The sequence below is a fragment of the Cydia amplana genome, chromosome 16, assembly GCF_948474715.1.
Source record: "Cydia amplana chromosome 16, ilCydAmpl1.1, whole genome shotgun sequence".
NCBI lineage: Eukaryota > Metazoa > Arthropoda > Insecta > Lepidoptera > Tortricidae > Cydia > Cydia amplana.
The window spans coordinates 8,319,386-8,336,002 of record NC_086084.1 but is presented as its reverse complement, the minus strand read 5'-3'; the positions used below and the strand labels follow the sequence as shown (position 1 = coordinate 8,336,002).

Below are 16,617 nucleotides of genomic sequence, written 5' to 3'. Positions count from 1 at the left end.
GTTTGGCGGGTACGGTTCGAAAATTCCGTGCAAAATATGGTCGGAATATTGACTTGACTTCATCAACTGTGAGCAGAGTGGTTGGAAAATTCAGGGAGAGTGGATCAATTCATGATGTTCATTCCACTGGTCCCACAACCACTCATGCTTTAAAAGAGGAAATTCGACGCTGCATTGGAGAAATTCAGCCGCATCTATGCAAAGATGCAAAGTGGTCATAGAAAATTTTGACAAAAGAGTGCGTATGTGCCAGCAAAGCCTAGGAGGACATTTGCATGACGTATTATTCCACAAATAACCCTATTTTATGTATTTCAAGATAATTTATACAAATATATTATGACGAAAAAAAAAGTTTTTCATCAATTTCAAATTTTTCAAACCTTTATTTTGCCCCCTTGTAAAACAAATAACTATTATTATTCAAATAAGGATTCTACGCGCATGTCACATACCTACCTATAGTTCTAATTTCAAAAATCCTTTTACTAGACTTATCGGGTTTGACCACCCACCCCTCGCGTATTTTCTTTCGCATGATTGCCGGAAAACCGTCTGTTTTAGCTTCACATAAATCATATGACGCGTCTACAGACGTGCCGCGCACACATATAAACGCAAATCATTTTTGATGTATGGCGTGTCCGCCCTGTGGCACTGCCGTGCCCCCATATAGGTACCTAAGCCCAACAGCATTCTGAATGCATTGTTGAACTGCACTTTTCATTTATTTCTTGCTTAAGTGTGTCTTATGTGTAGGGTAAAGGCACCAGTAGTAGTTCGGCATTTCTACAGGATTAGTCGGATAATTAAACAAATGACATGGTTAGATCAATTGTTTATCATAGTTTTAAAACAATTTTTTTTTTAAAATAACAATCCTCTTTATAATATCTCTAATTAAGTTTAAACAAAAAGTGGCACTTTTTTCCAGTAGTCAGCCTCCAAAATCCAGTAAGCAGCTTCTGTGTACCCAGTACTCAGCCTATATAAATTATTCATATAATTAGAACAAAATCACTAATATTTATATCAAAATCAACGATATTATAATATTTATTTTTTCTTTATAATTTTTGTTATCGTTATTGTAGTTAGTTGTAGTTTTTAATTTTAGTTTATAATTTTTTGCATATATCAAAATCAACGATGTTATACAAATATCTATTTTTTATTACTATTTTAGTTATGGTTATTGTAGTTAGTTATAGTTTTTAATTTTAGTTTATAATTTTTTTGCATATACTATTTTGTATTACTTACCTACTTGTTTACTTATTTAATAAAAAAATATCTTATAGGTACATACAATTCTTATGACACGAAATTTGTTGGCCATAGGTACTTAATTAACTAACACTATTCTTGCAAACTAAGAATCGCAATATTTATTTTCTAATAATTAATCCGTCAAAAATTAATCAGGTAATATATAATTATGTTTCTAGTAGGTATTCGGAAAAAAAATAATGAATCGATTCTATGCAGATCTAATTATCATTAATAAACAAAGTCATATACCGACCAGAAAAAAGCAAAATGATAGTTATGTATAGTTAACGTCAAAAATATGTATACACTTTTGAACCTTATTTCAATGAGATAGGGTTTAAAAATGTGGACATATTTTTGGCGGCGACGTACCAAGCAAGGTCAATGGCTGAGTACTGGATCCGCGAAACCCAGTGCTCAGCCGCATTAAAACGTTATTTCAAATGCGGCTGACTACTGGGTTTTACTTTAAAGGGCATGCCTAACTAAATTTGAAAATGTAAATTTAACGGTCCTAACGGTCGCTTTGGCTCGAAAATAATAAAATAAACGAATAACCCAAAGGTCAGCCGTGGGGGGCTGGGCACTGGATTCTTTGGAAAAAAGTGTTATCCAGTGGCCAGCCCCCTCGATTTATAAGTGAAATATTGATATTTTCTTTCAAATATAATGCAATTTAATAGATATACTAATAAATAAACCAAACATTAACAAAAACAATAACTTTTAACATTAAAACATAGTTTTTCTTGCCTATTAAGAGAACACCACATGCAGTAAAAAATATGGCGGACATGACACTATTGCACACGTCGACAAACAGCACCTGTATGAACGAGTATATTTCTTCCCCCCGTTCCCTCACCGCACCTGTCGTGTGACGTATTAACCAATAAGGAATCAAAGCTCCTATTTGAGTAGGTACTCGCGATTTGTTTAAACGAATATACCAGATATTTATGACCAATAAACGACTCAAAAGGCTGACCACTGGTACCTGGCTGGCAGTGGCCAGCACCAGTGGGTGCCGTTACCCTACCTAACTCATTACATGTCTCAACACAACCTTGTGTGGGTATTGCAATACTTTTAATGCATTGTAGGCTCGTTTCGTATAGATAACCTATATAGGCTGGTAGAGTAAAAGGATTGGCAATATTTACCTATTTTAAAATTTATTTCAGGAAACAAGGCCCATATTACATATACCTTATAGACTAACATAGGTACATAATAACTTTATAAATTTAAAAAACTAAACACTATTTCTATTCCTATTTTTATTTTATTTATTTAATGTGCTAAAGAGCTTTACCTTGACATTACTGATGGAGCATCGAGCAAACCTGCGGGCCTACATATCATAGAGTAACTTATATCTACATATTTCCCCGAACCGACAATGTATTAACACAGTTATTTCAATAAGCGAAACGTCCCATGAGTTACATGAGGTAACGGGTCTAAACCTCGGTCTCTTGGGACTACGAGTAGAACAGTGTGGTATAGTTTGAAACTTTCTAGTAGAGCCCGAAGGCTTATCCTATTGTCTATTGTTCAGTAAAACCGCACGTGCTACTTACCTGCAAAAAAGGGTCTTAATTATTCTATTTGGCACCTGAGCGCGGGCTAGTCCAACGCTCAAAAAACCAGTGTAGGTGCGCTCTCCGATAACGCGCCTTTGTTACGCATCTCGATGACACATTTTAGACTGGTTCTGTAGCGTTCCACTCGCCGGCACTCAGTAACCGAAGTACTGACCACACACATCGTAACAAAAAATTTATCCATTAGTTCATTTTGAATCTTATTGCAATTTCCATAGGAGTTGTAATTCAATTACCTGGGTAAAGTGAACGAGCGATTTTTTATGCAGGTGGTTGTGGCACGTGGCACGAGCGGTTTTACTTAACAATAGACAATAGGATTAGCCGTCGGGCTCTATTAGAGCTACAAACTATAAAGAGTTAGAAAACTCTGATAATTTTTCCTATTAAGTGATCCTAATTATGTGCATTTGTGCAAACCCTACGCTACTCAAATCTCAAAATATTGAATGTCTAACCAGATTTATATTATAAACACTTTACTAAAGAGAGGCATTACTCAACTTTGTGACTATACCCCTCGTTCTTTTATAAAACTCATCCAGACGACTAAAACGTATTACACATAACATTCATACCGCAGAGGGCAAAGACACGTTAAAGCCCTTATGTTGTTGTCTGGTTAAAAATAACAGCTGAATAATACCTAGTTCTAACCATCGCCGGTCACTGACCCCCATTATTGTTTGTTTATAGCACTGCTTGTTACACGTAAATAATGGTTATTTACTGAACGTAACGGAAAACTCGATAACACGACGTAATTTTCCGTCTTTGACAAAAATGTACCTACGTACACAAAGAAATATCTACATGTTACCTTGATATATTTGAGTGACGTTTGTGGGAGGCAAATATGCCAGAAATGAAATAAGAAATCATCAGGGTCGGTCGTCAGTAGGTACAGTAAGATACCTAAATACTCGTGACGATTTAAAACACTCCCTTCGGTCGTATTGAAACACGACTATGCGAATTTCCTACTTTTCGCACTTGTAACTAATGCTTAGGTATAGCCTGGCAATTCGTGTATATGAACAAAATATTTGACGTAACTCTGCCTTATTTTGCCTTATTAGCTTTTTATTAACTTGTACTATGTTTGTACGGGTCAAATCTTGCAAGTTAAATTTGACCTACTTCCTGACTTCCAATGAAGCGGAAAATTTGCATACATATGTAAGTCGGGTGACAATGCAATATTATGGTACCATGGAGCTGATCTGATGATGGAGACAGGAGATGGCCATAGGAACTCTGTGACAAAACAACGAAACCTTTTAACCTAGGTATTTGGAGTTTTTAAAATTGTCTCGATGAATACCTATTAGTTATCTGTGAAAAGAAAAGTACAGTCAGTGATAAAAGCTTGTACCAAAAATGAAATTTTTGCCAAAAACTTATTTTGAAATCAAGTAAAGTTTTTTTGAAATCAAATATGTCTGATGAAGATTATGTAACCCAACCCGGTCGCAACCCTAGTGAAATTGCTCTGAATATCCCAAGATACGTACATAGCGTACAAATTGTACGGTACATACAATACAATCAGTTTGTATAAAAAAATCTCTAGATGTTTACGTCTTGCATCCGCACATGCGGAATGGGTGGCATATTTAGAAACGTTTAATAAGATACCAATTTAATATCAATACTCAGCACGTTATGCTCTTCTACATAGTCGGCAGGTTACACCGTGACTGTTCAAGCCAGTGAATTGAAAATAAAATAGAATTGGTATAATGTTTTACCGCACTGAACACATCCGAGGCGCGGTTTACATTTATATGAATTCGTGCGCTACTGAAAACATCACGAAATCAAACGAACCGCAAAGTCCGCAAACACAAGACGAAGAAATGTAAGACTAAAGTTTATATATATAGAAAATAATATTTTTAATATAACTTTTGAATCTAAACATTAAACAAACCTACTTAATATAAAATAACAGAGATAAATTAAGTAAAAAAAAAACTAATTCAGGGTCTAGTGCAGGGATCACTGTAACAATGTGTACAAATTGATTTTTGGCAAATAAATAGATTTTGTTTGTTTTTGTTTGTTTAAAACCTTATAATTCCAATCTAAACAAATGTATTAAAACTTTATTTAATTACCTACTTTCTCTTACGTAATAGAAATAACAGAATATATGTGAGAGTGACAGGCAAGCGTTTAGGTTGCACGATAATAACGAATTAACACAGAAGTAAATAAAATAGATTACACATGAAAACAGTACAAGCGTAAATCAGTAAGTGAAGTATCGAAAGAATATGTCAAATTCATAATATATATCACAACAACAAAGTAGCCAGTATGAACATTGCTTTTGATGCTAACCTCAACAAGTACATTTCCCAAGTCGGTCACTCGCTGTTGAGTTGAGTTAAAAATATGTAATAGAGTAATAAAAAAATCTTGAGTAAAAAAATACTAGTTCACAAGCAGTTGAACTATAAAAAAAACCGGCCAAGTGCGAGTCGGACTCGCGCACGGAGGGTTCCGCACCATCAACAAAAAATAGAGCAAAACAAGCAAAAAAAAAAACAACCAAAAAAATGGTCACCCATCCAAGTACTGACCCCGCCCGACGTTGCTTAACTTCGGTCAAAAATCACGTTTGTTGTATGGGAGCCCCATTAAATCTTTATTTTATTCTGTTTTTAGTATTTGTTGTTATAGCGGCAACAGAAATACATCATCTGTGAAAATTTCAACTGTCTAGCTATCACGGTTCGTGAGATACAGCCTGGTGACAGACGGACGGACGGACGGACGGACGGACAGCGGAGTCTTAGTAATAGGGTCCCATTTTTACCCTTTGGGTACGGAACCCTAAAAAGCTACTGATGTGAACAGGGTTGCTCGGCTATTTGTTCTAACTTCTCAAATAGGATCATAATTCCTCACTTAGGTCATCCTCAGTTTTTTACTTGCTGTTGTATCTTGAATCACCAAACGCAAGTTTATGTTCAATCTATCATATAAACAGCCTTTAGAGCCTAGCAGTAAACATCGCAGAAGCACCGGCTAGGCGATAGTAATAAAAGATAAAGTATGGGCGAAGTTGGCGGGCGAACAGCAACAGGCGATCGCTCAGTAGATACAGAATCGCCGGTGGAGTCGACCGCCCGAACGCGGCCTATTCGCGAACAACTTCAAACAAATACCCACAGAGCTTGCTTTGATAACCGTTGTTATACTACCGGATAACATTTGTAAGTACTAAACACACAATCTTTTTATCTTGTAAACCATTATCGAGTAATGTAAACATGGACGTTTCAGTTCAAATTTACGCGCGGCGCGGAGTAATTTTTTATTTTTCTTAAAACAAACTGTTTTCGATTACGATTTTAAGTGTTATTGATATTTTACGATCATTAGGGTTTACGCTTAAATTTGGCTAGAATACCTCGTAACTGATTCTTTGTGCGCAAAATAGAGAGGTAAAAAATACCTACAAGTCCTACAACGTTTGAATTCATAGGCTAAGTGCGCCAAAAGCAAAGACAACGCACCGCGGACGGTACTGTGCAAATTTAAAGTCTTCAGAATTACACGATTACTCGGTAAATGATTGTTAGATTATTATTGTTTTAACAAGGGAGCCATGTTGTTGTTTCCCGTGCTATATTGAGACCCGAGCAAGATATATTCCAAAATGAAACAAAGTAAAAAGCACTATTAGGCAGTTCAAAAAACTAACTTTGCGCACGCAGAAAGTAGTAGGTTATTATTTATATTTTTTGAGCAAGTAGCTGTATGTATTGAAATAGGTAGGTAATTTTATTTCTTAAATAGCATTTACACCAATTCTGACACTGTATACTGTGTATGAACGCAAGGTATAGTAAACACTTTGTAAAGTTAAGTCTGCTGAGTCTATACACACAGTGAACGGAACTTACCATCGATTAACAATAATTACCTATCCTTAATACCATTATCGACAAATGGCTTCAGTCCTCCATTACTCTGTACTTATACAAGGTGTAACAAAAATAGTGAGGATCCGTTTAAGGGCATATTCGGTATAGTGTTCTAATTAGAGAAAAAAATAAAAATAAAATTGTCCCGAAAAAAAAAAATCGATTTATTTATTTATTTTACTTATTCCTAATACTTTTTGTTACAGGGTTGTATACATAAACCTGTTGTATGGGCCACTAGTTGCCTGAAATAAAAGATTTCATTCATTTCATTCATTCATAAACCATTAAGTAACTGACACAAGTACCCAGCGTGCGGGTGTTAGATATGCTTGACGTACGAGTAGTAAATAATCGATTACTTAAACGACAATATAATACGGTATGTTGAATTCCATTAGTGGCCTATTTGCCTAATAAAGCTACAAGTTACAATTTACAAGCGGGTGTCTTTCTAACCTCTTTATTGTACCTACATATTTATCATTTCATTTCATTAGGAATAGGTAAATATTTTTTAAATAAATAGAATGACTTATCAATCGCCTGCATAAACGAATAAACCTATTACTTAAATTAGAACGATTATTATAAATACACATACGAGTAAGTATACCTATAAGTAAAGCGCTGCGTCAGCCGTGTGTCATTAATGTTCTAAGTATTGTCGTATCGTCATGTCTGTCTGTCTGTCTGTCCGTCCGTATGTCACAGCCACTTTTTTCCGAAACTATAAGAACTATACTGTAGAAACTTGGTAAGTAGATGTATTCTGTGAACCGCATTAAGATTTTCACACAAAAATAGAAAATAAACAATAAATTTTGGGGGTTCCCCATACTTAGAACTTAAACTCAAAAAATTTCTTCAAAAATGATATTGAGGTTTCTAATATATTGTTTTCCTAAACTGAATAGTTTGCGCGAGAGACACTTCCAAAGTGGTAAAATGTGCCCCCCCCTGTAACTTCTAAAATAAGAGAATGATAAAACTAAAAAAAATATATGATGTACATTACCATGCAAACTTCCACCGAAAATTGGTTTGAACGAGATCTAGTAAGTAGTTTTTTTTGGGGTTCCCCATACTTAGAACTTACTTCTCAACTTACTTACTCTTACTTTTGTATTTGTAAAAAAATTACATTTAACCGATTCCCAAGACCGAAGTGATCCCACAAGAACTCCGAGAACAAAGTTTTGTACGGAGCTCTAAAAATATCTAATATTGATGCAGTCAACAGTCACTAAAACAGGTAATTAGCTATCAATTTATGACAGTGGAGCTCTATGGACCGGTAGATAGGACGGTACTGAATGAATTAACCGACTAGGCGACTATGGTTAGATCTCGAGGGTAGATGTGGAAACATAAGTGAAAACGCAGCTATTACGAATCTATTCTGGACAGCCGGCTAAGGCAAGGCAGATGCAGAGGGCTCCGTAACACCCACCAACCCACCTGGTGACAGAGCGGAACACTTGGGTACGTGGGGTCGCTACTTGCCACAAGCTGCCTTGCAGTGACTGATTGCACTAGAAAAACTAGCGGGCGATGGTCGTTAGATCCCTACGCCTACTTATTGAACATTATACCTTACAAAATTGTATACGTTCTACCGTACTGGGCGGGAAGAAGTTGATAAGTCGAGATATTTTATTGAAGAAATTTGAACTTAAAATTAAATTGCATAAGGTTCAAATTTCTTTCATTTTTTCCCGCGAGTTATCAACTTCTTCCCGCCCAGTACGGCTATGACGGACCTATTTTTATGATACCCACCCATATGATATCACGTTAAATATTTAAGACTTGTGAATGAGCCCTTAAAGCCCTTGTGACATATTTATTGAAATTTGAATCTTTGATTATAAAAGCGCTTGACTCTACTCAAAAACTTTACAATATTTTAGCAAGTGACCGGAATCGCAAAGGAAAACTATCAGTTTATACAAGTGTTTACAAGGAACATTTCGTGAACTCGTGAGTGTTGTGTTGAAAACATTCTGAAATTAATTAAACGAGTATTCATGAATTCAGAGCACTTCTTTTACCTATCGCCAGTCCAAAACATGTGGTTTTTCTCCGCGTTTCTTTTAAACCGTTTACAATGATACCATATTATATAGAGTTGAATACTTGAAGAAGTTATTTTAGTGATATTCTTTATTTATAAAATGTTTTGATTAATTTAATACATGATTAATTGATTACAAGTAATTGTACATAAAAAAAATAAGCTAACTTATCTATAAAATAAAACTAAATTAAAACTAAAAACGAATACTAAATTAAGTTTAAGTTTCAGTGATGGGGTTGATTAATTCAAAAACAAAATATAATGTTTCTTTAACTATGACTAATAGCGTATAATAATGCTACTCTGTATACTATTACAATAGAAAAACTTTTCTTGTCATATAAATGAAAAGTATGTATGTAATACAAATAAATAGATACATTACTTATGTAATCTAAAAAGTGCTACCTAACTACCTAGCCTAGCGCCAACCCAAAGCCTCACTGTTAAAAATAATTGCCGATACACCTCATACAGTAGTTGCCGATACAGTTAATTACGTCACAAGCTGGTGGCCTAGCGGTAAGAGCGTGCGACTTGCAATCCGGAGGTCGCGGGTTCAAACCCCGGCTCGTACCAATGAGTTTTTCGGAACTTATGTACGAAATATCATTTGATATTTGCCAGTTGCTTTTCGGTGAAGGAAAACATCCTGAGGAAACCGGACTAATCCCAATAAGGCCTAGTTTCCCCTGTGGGTTGGAAGGTCAGATGGCAGTCGCTTTCGTAAAAACTAGAGCCTACGTCAATTCTTGGGATTAGTTGCCAAGCGGACCCCCTGGCTCCCATGAGCATACCCCGGCCGGCGAGAGCAAAAATGCGTCTGCTCCTAGTGCTTAATTAAATATCGACTATTCTATCGACATATGGATGTCGATAGAATAGTCGACTTTTAATTAAGCACAATTTTTTTTTTCAAACTGAGCCATTAGTATTTGTTATTTATTTCAACTTGATACCTCCACGCGTTTCTAAGAATAACCCTAAAACAATTTTAAACTGAATAAATACAAACACTTGGTTTTAATTTTGTTTACAACAATAATTAATACTTCTGCATATCATAACGGTGGTCCAGTACATCGTGTTGTTTTTATCGACATCGACCAAAGTGTGTGTCCTCGCACTATTAAGCTGTTAACGCATTTTTGCTCTCGCCGGCCGGGGTATGCCCATGAGCCATGGCAAAATGCCGGGATAACGCGAGGAAGAAGAAGAAGAAGCTAGTTCATTACGTCATCTAAGTTAATTAATATGTATAACTAAACGAGGTTTCATAAACTCCTTTTTTTTAGTTTATTCAACTATAAATATATCATTGATTATTTTCCTAACCCTCCGCTTGACCTAATTTTGTTAGGTAATAAATAGTCCATCGACTTAGGTATTTCAGTGCATTACATAGCAAACTGTGGGCGGCTTTACGACAACTTGCATCTTGCATCTCGATCTCCGATTAGTCTATCATCTATACCGTAGAAACTTGATCAGTGCTAGACCAACATAAGCGTTGTTCATGAATAAGTATATTAATTATGTTTAACAAACTACTCAGTTTAAACGGAATTTCTGAGTTACAATGCTGGCCTAACAAAGATCATGCTGCATGACAAGTAGGATAGGATGGTAGGATTGTGCGGTTATATATATTAATATATTTGTAGGTATTATATATATATATATATATATATATATATATATATATATATATTTATTTATTTATTTATTTAAATTTATGTATTAATATTTTTATGGATATATAATTGTTTCGTATATTTATACATGTATATGCCTTTGCATCTAATGCATCGCATCGTATTTAGTTATGTTTCTAGGGTTAGCTACTTTTTTTAAGTCTCGCCGTCATGTACCATTTATCTTAGTTTGACTACCATTTCATAATGTATCTCTCAGTTACTTAAAGGTTAGCTGGAAGAGATCCCTTAACGGGATAAGTTCGCCTTTATTACTTTTTATTTACTGGATTATCTCTGTGTTATGTACTTGTTTTGTGCAATAAAGTATTTACTACTACTACTACTACAAGCTGGTAATGTTTGTAGAAAATACACTATCATCCCATGTGCATTAGAATTGCACGTCGATAAAAGGTGTACGTGATGTGAATACTAACAATGAGCATTACATTTTAAAATAGTAAGTAATATATTTACCGTTAAATTATTACTGATATAACAGTAAGCTCGATAAGGCTTGTGTTGTGGGTACTTAGACAACGATATATATAATACTAGCGACCCGCCCCGGCTTCGCACGGGTTAACAAATTATACATAAATCTTCCTCCTGAATCACTCTATTTATTAAAAAAAACCGTCCGCAAAATCCATTGCGTAGTTTTAAATATCTAAGCATACATAGGGACAGACAAGCAGCGGGAAGCGACTTTGTTTTATACTATGTAGTGATTTAAATATGTATAAATACTTAAATACATAGAAAACATCCATGAGTAAAAAATATCCGTGCTCATCACTCGAATAACTGTCCTTATCAGGATTTAGACCCCGGACCATCGGCTTCATACGGCGCGATTCGGGAAATGAATTACTGATTCACTAGATATGAGATAGTAAAGATATGTGACGTTCTACGGCAAAAGGTACCTTATGGCGGCTGGGGCTTGCGCTATTATTAACGCCGCTCCAATATTCAGCCGGGGCAATGGTACCTTTTGCCGTGGAACGTCACATATCTTTACTATTTCATATCTAGTGAATCTCTTATTCATTTTCCGAATCGCGCCGATAGGCTTCTACACGTCCCAAATCTCAACCGATTCTGGTCAAATTTTGTGAGAAATTAAGGATTTGATTATCTATTCATTAATAAAAAAAATAAAAAAATTATTAAGGTATCAACCCATTACATTGAAATTGAAATTACATACCAAAACTAAACTAAAATGAAAGCTATAAATTAAATACTAAATACTAATTAAATAGGTACTTAATATTTATTTACCTATATATAATTTAGGCAATATATATTTTTTGTCAAATTGTAGGTACTTATATTTGTGAACTTTTCAATATGGCTGAACCATGGGGTTCGCGATTCTACAGCTCGTAGAGCCACTAGTTTATATTGTTAGTTCCTCGTAAAACAACTTACCTACTTACTTGACGTGTAGTGCCGTTGTGGCCTATTTGTTAAATAAATATTTAAATTGAGTTACCTAGTTGTTATTAAGTCTGAGCAACTAAGGGTAACATTCCATTTCTGACCGCAGCTGCACTACTGGTACTGAACGCATCGCTGTTACTGTCAATTTCCATAGTAAAATGAACAGTAGTGCAGCTGTGGTTGGAAATGGACTGTGACCTTAAATGTAAAATTTCAGCGCATCGAAATAAACTCAAGTCGTTCGTCGATTCACGCGCATGTTTACACAATGTCACATTAGACGTACGTATTTCGTATCATTTTTAAACTAGTTTCGTGTATTTGCGTAGTTAGTGACATGAGAAAATTGAATATAGGTATCTAATAGTTATTTTCGTTTCGTTATTATTTAAAACATCGTGACATGCGCTGTCCTAGATAATCATATCGAGCGTGGTATGCAGTAAAAATATTTTTAAATACACACTCCATTTTTGAATAGATTCTAATTTTTTTGCTCATTATTGTTTAACTAGCCTCCTATATATATATTACAAATATTGCAAGTTAAATGAAAGTTAGTTTTAGTCCCTATACTCGAGACTCGATAATCACCGCGCAACATGTTTACCAACCGCCTGAGCAGACCTTATATTAGGTAATTGCATAAAACCTACAAGTTTCCTGTCTCCTTTGACTAAGCTAGCAGCTTAATACACAAACAAGACATTGTGTACGCTGTATGTAGAGCCTGATTAAAATGTAATAATGTATTGATCTTATTTTGATACGACCTTGAAGATCGCTCACGCTGATTGGTGCATGCGATATGAAGTGAAAGTCGTGCGTGAGATGTGCTCTAATTACTAAGAAGATCGTCAAGGTATTATCAAAACCAGTTAGAAACCATGACAAATTGTTAAATTAGAATCGACCTCCTAGATACTTTAAGCAACTTTCTGATTTAAGTATACATTTCGCTCGCACTAATATGCGAGTACGAGCTAGAAGCATAGAAAGTAAGTTACGTTCTTGATAGCGTTTATGTCAATGCTAAACAAGTGGTAGCCACACTGGTGGCCTAGGAGTAAGCGCGTGCGACTTTTAATCCGGAGGTCGCGGGTTCAAACCCCGGCTCGTACCAAGTAATTTTTCGGAACTCATGTACGAAATATCATTTAATATTTACTAGTCGCTTTTCGGTCACCGGAACAACGCGTGTAAGATGATGATAGTCTGTTACTCCTCAACCTACCCTATGAAGTTGAAAGCGCGACGCGATTGCGGACTCCATTTGACGCTGCACCTGAATAGCCCCTATTGTTCAATAATATTTTTAAATAAATAATTAAGCGGTAATAAAAGGACCTTATCTCTCACTAATAAGGCATTTATGGCACTGGTATAAAAATCCAATTAGCATTCATTTTGTCAACTTTTGCCTGAAAACGAGAACAAATATTTGGTAAATTGGCCCCGTATAAATTGCAGTGAGCGATGGAGCGAGGAATTAGTACTGTCGCCGCCATATTTGATTGATTGATGCGATGACAAACGATTTCAACTACATAATATTTATAGAGACAATGGCGTGATATACCTATTACACTTTTATTTAACTTTTTTAGAAAAAAATACTTAGGTATTATTATATCAATCTTTGGCAAATGCATCATTAAATGATTACCTATTATTAGTAATATTTACGACATGTAAATATGAAAATGAACAAAAAAATATTAAATGTTCATTTGAAAACCGATACGATGTCATAATAAGAAGGCGTAGCATACTAATTGTACTTTAATGAACCAGGTGTGGAGCATAGACAGATTAAATATCATATCATAATTGTATTCATTCAATCGATATTCTAACAAAATATTATTATTTTATTGAAATGTCGATCCAAATATAAATTAGGTAGGTATGTAACTTATAGCAGAGGCTAGTGAAATAGAGAATAGACTGCAGATATGATATGACAGCCTACACAAAACACCGCGTTTCTCGCATGACTCATCCACCTTTGATTGTTAACCAAGAGATGAAATTCACCCATTTCAGTACAGGTATTAGTTAGGCCCTCGAATGTAGTAAGCTCACCAATAGTCTGAGAATGAAAAGGTGCCTTTCACCCGAGTTAAACACTTTTATTTTCGAATACTATCTGACCTGACCTGATAATACCTAGCCTACCTACCTGCCTAGTATGCGCTATTAAATAAAAATACATATTCTTACGCCTTGTAAAAGTCGAACCATTACCTAAACCTTATCATCGTCTTACAAAGGCGGAGGATTATTAGGATTGATTAATATTGATTTGCTTTTAATTAAATAATGTGAAAAAATGTAGCTCCAGGGCTCCCCAGAGAAAGTACTATCTTTAATAATCCAGTGGGCCTTAATTATCTGTACATTAAACACCCGATGTAAAAAGTTATTTTTCTGGGTTCCGTACCCAAAGGGTAAAAAACGGGACCCTATTACTAAGACTTCGCAGTCCGTCCGTCCGTCCATCTATCACCAGGCTTTATCTCATGAACCGCGATAGTCAACTGTCTAGTTGAAATCTTCACAAATGATGTATCTCTGTTGCCGCTATAACAACAAATACTAAAAATAAAATAAAATAAATATTTAAGGGGGCCCCCCTTCCCTCCAACCCATACAACAAACACGATTTTTTTCTCTATTTTTTGTTGATGGTGCGGAACCCTCCGTGCACGAGTCCGAATCGCACTTGGCCGGTTTTTTTGTAATTAGGTACTTTTTTCGTTAACGCTAACCTACGCTTGAACAATTCGAAATTACATTTTGGTGTCAAGTGATATCTAAATGATTATCATATAGTCATATTGTTATCATTCGCCAGTGTTGTACATATACGAACAAGTAAAATGCGCGTGTATAACATAATGACATCATTTAGGTATAATTTTGACATCAAATGTTTAAATTGGCCTCCAGTTTTAATTATTAGTTTTTTTTGCAGTATTTTTTACATATTGTTATCATGGAAAAGTGTTCATTAGAAGACACAACCATCTTGATAACTTTTTGTTCCACAATCATCTCGTATAAAAATAATATACTATAAGTACATACAATTTGAAAACGCCCTGAAGCGTTTGTTTCGTATAATATTTAATATTTATACAAAACAAACTTACATTACATTACATTTGGTGCTTTTACACCACCTACGCGGTTTTACAAATTTAATTATTTAGGGTTTATTTTAAATACTGAAACTATTACAATTTTATGAACTTTTGACACATGTTTAACATTAAAGTAACCTCTAAAGAGTTAGAAAGTTCTAATAATATCTGCTCGCATTTCATAAGATAGATGTTAATTATGTTAGACATGACCGATTTTAATTGTGTTTCGAAGCTAATTTAATACTTCGCTGCACTGTTTTATTACTTGTACCTACTCTTATTACATAACCTAAAATAATACTTATAAGCTTATAACTGATGAGTTGGACTGAAGTTAAAATTATTTCTTGACATATGTAGGACAAAGATGTTCGAATTGCGGCAGCAATTCTGCCTGCATTGCGGTCGACCGTTTTTTTGCCGATCTACTTGTCCGTTATACATAATATAAATAAGAAACATTCTACTTTCGGTTGTTGTGCAATGTCCAATGTGGGTATAAATAAGCTTTTCAATAAGCAGAACAGAGACAAGTAAAGGGTTCACAGTCCTCCCTTTCAATATGTATAACACGACCTTTCGCAATACAATTACTCTTTCTTAAATATTTGGGGGTTTAATCCTCATCAAGGTGACCTGACATTTATGTATATTCTGGTATGGAGTTATGTAAGGGATCTTTATGCTAATTTAGTTACAACGGAGAGAAATTCTGTTGTGTCAGCCCAAAATTGCTACCAGATTGGGGCAGGTTTTATTTTATTAGACGTTTTATGGTTATTATGGTGTGTTTTGGCTTAAGCTTGATTTGCCTGCAAACGCTTTGCGAGGCATTCTTTATACCAAAATAAAAGTGTTACCTACCTTTCTATACACCAACACCGGTCGCAACATAACAGGTAGCTAGCTTGTAACTGTATTTAATTTTCTGTGTATTTTTAACTGTATGGTGTGTATAAAGAATATTTACTTACTACACAATGGTAAATCAGTCAATTGTCCGGAAGCGGCTACTTCGAGCAGTACCTATTAGTTAAGAGGAAAGTGAAGGACCGTGCGCAACCATTTCTCCATACATATACAAACATAGTTCTTTTACTCTCTGTATATTAACATTTTATAAATATATACTTTCACACAGTTACATGTTTACTTATAAACCACAGATTTTAATTATTATAAGAATACCTAAGTCGTTAGGAGCTTCCAAAAATATTTACGATTTTATTTCGCTTCTAACTCGTATAATGCAAAAAATCGAAAAAACTCAAACGAAGGACCAGAATCTTGAACAGGTCAAGCAGGCTATTGAGTTAGGAAGGAAATAGTTTGAAGGGTCGGTCGGGTCGGGTCACGCCAACGCAACTGCGTTACTTGTAATACCGCGGTACTTAGACAAATTAAGCTATTAATCAATTGAGGGTA

The 16,617-nt window shown here is 35.1% G+C and overlaps 1 protein-coding gene across 1 annotated transcript in view; it reads left to right on the top strand.

Moving 5' to 3' along the window:
* The first annotated feature begins 5,937 nt into the window (after positions 1-5,937).
* Positions 5,938-16,617, top strand: part of LOC134654968 (G-protein coupled receptor dmsr-1-like) — a 42,005-nt gene continuing 31,325 nt past the window's right edge. The window contains exon 1 of the mRNA XM_063510420.1: positions 5,938-6,103. The gene's annotated coding sequence lies outside the window, so the exon portion shown is untranslated. The remainder of the gene's footprint in view (positions 6,104-16,617) is intronic.